The 3,821-nt window shown below is 36.4% G+C and overlaps 1 pseudogene; it reads left to right on the top strand.

Moving 5' to 3' along the window:
* Positions 1-1,923: 1,923 nt before the first annotated feature.
* LOC113334353 lies at positions 1,924-3,239 on the top strand (annotated as a pseudogene).
* The last annotated feature ends 582 nt before the right edge of the window (positions 3,240-3,821 follow it).

Below are 3,821 nucleotides of genomic sequence, written 5' to 3'. Positions count from 1 at the left end.
TGAGCTTCACTGTAACTTTCTTCTTCGACGGTAGTATGAATGATAATTCTTGTCTGATTGGTTGTGTGACATCTATTTTCACTCTGACTCTCGCAAACCTCCCCCATGTTGCTTGTTCTGAGGCTTGTATTGGGTATGGAGTCCCTAACTTTAAGGCTATGAATTCCACCATTTTGGTTTTCTGGTTACTCCTTGATAATCCATGAACCTGGACTGTAAAGTCTGCAAACTAGATATTCATGTGGGAGTTTGTCAGGATCGCACACTTCTAGCAGAAGAAGATCTTCATTTAAGCCCCATGGAGATCTCATAATGACATTGTTATAGTCGCAACCTAGCTCAAACTTGACTTTGTATATAGCTTGCCCAAAACTGGATATATCGATGCACCCTGATGGTCTCCATGATCTTTGGAGCATGTTATACAAGATGTTGAGGCCATACTCTCTTCTTGTGATGGTGGTGATGATCAAGGTTTGTTTATGGTCATCAAAAATCTCAGCTACATCCTCAGGGACCTCATAAATCAGATCATCTTCTTTTAACAATGAATCCATTCTTGTTGTGATGTCTTCATAATCTTCAGCGGCTCCAGAGGTTGATTCAGCCATAATTTCAGTTAAATCAGTAACCGGTGAGGTAAAAACGAACAAACTTGAAGTTCAGATCTTTCGTAGAAAAAACTTGAAGAGAAGAAGAGATCAAGAAAACGATAACAAACTCAAGTTAACCTGCATAAACCACAAATTAAATAACAAAAACACGTTAGCTAGGGAAGAAGATATCGTCCTAATGACGAGAAAAATCATCCAAAGATGAGAAAATTATCTCTAATTTCAGGAGAGAGAAAATCGTCCACATGACGAGACTATTATAAACAAGTAGGTTACATATTCTTAATTTTTGAAACCTTCTCTTTTATTGCTAAATAAAATGTGAGATTTCAAGTATATGAACTTGTACACTACAGTGACTTCACACTATGCACAAACACCAATCTCTTTCACGTACTCACAACAGGAGTTGGCATTCAAGATTTTTTGATATCTTTTCATGTACACTAGACTTGACCAGACATTTTAGAAGTATTATGTTCGTCCTTTTTGTACGGGGGAGCCATTGTTATTTTTTCCTAACAGTATCATTTGGGAGATTCTATTGCAATCTCAAAAGCACTTATTAGTTACTATGATCAAGATTGATTTGTATTTTTGTATACCAAAAAAGAAAAGAAAAAAGATTGATTTGTTTTAGAAGTTGACCAGGGGTGATAATTCATCGCAAGTACTTAACGAAATGGTTCTAATAAGCTCAGTGATACAAGTTGTTGCCACTAACAACATCCATACATGCGTTGAAGATTGTCGTAGCATATTGCAGCAGTTCTGTTAGTACTACTTTGGTAGTGCATAGATTGCTATTGCACTGAATTGTAAAGTTGAACGGCTTTTTCTTTCCTTGAAATGTGCATATATGAATCCTGCTGGCTTATTCATTTGCAATTCCTTGACTGCGACCCTGTCATAAATATTTGGGTCCGTCACACAACCAATTTCCCAAAGCATTAAGTTTTTACTAAATTATAATCCTTCCAAAATTTCATTCAAATGTTTTCCATTGAAAAACTTTTTTAATCACTGTACTTCTAAGAAGGTGAAAGTTCAAGAAACTTAATCCATTTTATAAATAGGGTTGTGACTTGTGAATTTGAAATTTCATTCTAAGAGGTGTTTTGGGATTGTTTATCAGATTGTTCGTCCAGAAACGGTCAATAAATGTAGGCGAGTACTATAATTAAGAAAAAAAAATCTCTGCGTATGGGATGACACAAGAAGGATAATTTATGACTAAAAAAACCATGTCCATATAAATCCCAACAACTAATTTGATTTAAATAACAAAAATTCTATATGAACCCAGAGACTCAAATAATCCGGAAACTATCTTTCACACAATTTTCAATGGCCCCATCATAAGTGGCCCCCCCTGCTATTCTCCAACGGGACCTACAGGGACCCACCATACCAAACTGTGAGAGAAAAAGGCAATTCAGTTTTGGCGTGGTTTGCAGGTGGCAGTCTGTCCAGAAGCACTGTTTAAATAAAATAACATCAGTACAACCTATGACTTTGGAATTTGGATTTGAAGGACCTCCAAACAAAATACTTGGTTGAGCAACGAGCATCAACATAAATTCATTCCTCATCCACTTTTACGATCAACAATTTTTCTAACATGGAAGAGGCAGTGAAGTTGATTGGTGGACGGAGTAGTCCTTTTAGCTGCAGAGTTGAATGCGCACTGAAACTCAAAGGAGTAAAATATGAATTCATAAAGGAATATCTCTCAAACAACAGCGACTTACTCTTGCAGTACAATCCTGTTCATAAGAAGATCCCTGTCCTTGTTCATGCTGGAAAACCCATCGTTGATCATACTCGAGTACATCGATGAGACGTGGCCGGAGAGATACCCGATACTCCCCAAGGATCCTTACGAAAGATCCAAAGCTCGTTTTTGGACTAAGTTTATGGAAACCAAGGTATGTAAGTTATTTAGAGTCGTTTAAAGATTCACTACGCGGATTTTTTCGTGTTTAAGAATTTGATTTTTTGTTATACTCATGAATCAACCTTTTGGAGTTTGATTTTTGCTACCGAGGAAACGAAAGAGAAAATAGTCAACGATAACATTGAAGTACTAAAAACCCTTGAAGAACACGCTCTTGGCGACAAGAGATACTTCGGGGGAGATGATATCGGATTCATGGACTTGGCAATTGGAACCGGAATTCATTGGATGAAAGTAGTCGAAGATATCAAAGAAGTGAAGATATTTGAAACCTGTAATCGTCTGCAGGCATGGTTTGAAAGGTTCAATGATGTGCCTGTTGTCAAAGAAAGTTTACCAAGTCACCATGAATTGGTTGCTCACTATAAAACTCGCATGGGATGATACTGCTTCCACTGTCATCCCTCAAAAGTTTACCAAGTCACCATGAACGACAAGAATAACTATTCAGTTCGTGCAATAATTATGAATACACAACTATCCTGGAGCTTTTTGTGCACGTCATGGTTTTTAAAAGCCTATGTTTCGCTTCAAATTTCAGTATTTCGTTCTGAAGCGGTCATGTGAAGACCCCACCTCCCACTCACTTGGAGAAGATTGATCTAGTGTGCACACGCTTTGTTTTTGATAATAATTAGACTTATATAAAATTTATATAGATATTATCTTCCCAATAAATTTATAATTAATAGTTACGACTAATTTATTTATAAGAAAACATCCGCTTCAAACATCAACCATAAAACGACGCTTCACGCTTCGTTATACGCTTCGCTTCCTAAAAATGAAAAATGCTTCATGCTTTCAATACCTTGATGCACGGTGATTTCCCTAGGTATATCATGTTTAGATGCTTTCTATAAACACATCGACTCCTATTGGGAAAGCTAGATCCGGGGCATCTTCTTTTACTTTCTATGGAACTTGACAGTAGTTACCCTAGCTATGTGGAAATAATTTCTTGTTTGTTTGTGCATTTGTAATTTATTAGTTAAACCCAACCTTTGTATTCTTAGTTTCATCTCTTTGATGAAGCTTTGTTTTTAGTAGATTTTGCCCTTTTGCTCTCAAAAGAAAAAAGAAAAAAAATTCTAAATTCTTCTTTTAAGGGGAAAGATTAAAATTCATTCACTATGCGCCTAAGTGAGTCCTTGATGAAGACAAAATCAACCAAAACCAAAAAGTAGAAACATATAAAAGCGCATGTGCCAGCTCCGAAACTAGAAACTTTTCTTTTTGATCGATCAAAT

Source organism: Papaver somniferum, unplaced genomic scaffold (genome assembly GCF_003573695.1).
Source record: "Papaver somniferum cultivar HN1 unplaced genomic scaffold, ASM357369v1 unplaced-scaffold_137, whole genome shotgun sequence".
NCBI lineage: Eukaryota > Viridiplantae > Streptophyta > Magnoliopsida > Ranunculales > Papaveraceae > Papaver > Papaver somniferum.
Note: the sequence above shows the minus strand (reverse complement) of the source record. Positions and strands in the feature narration are given on the sequence as shown.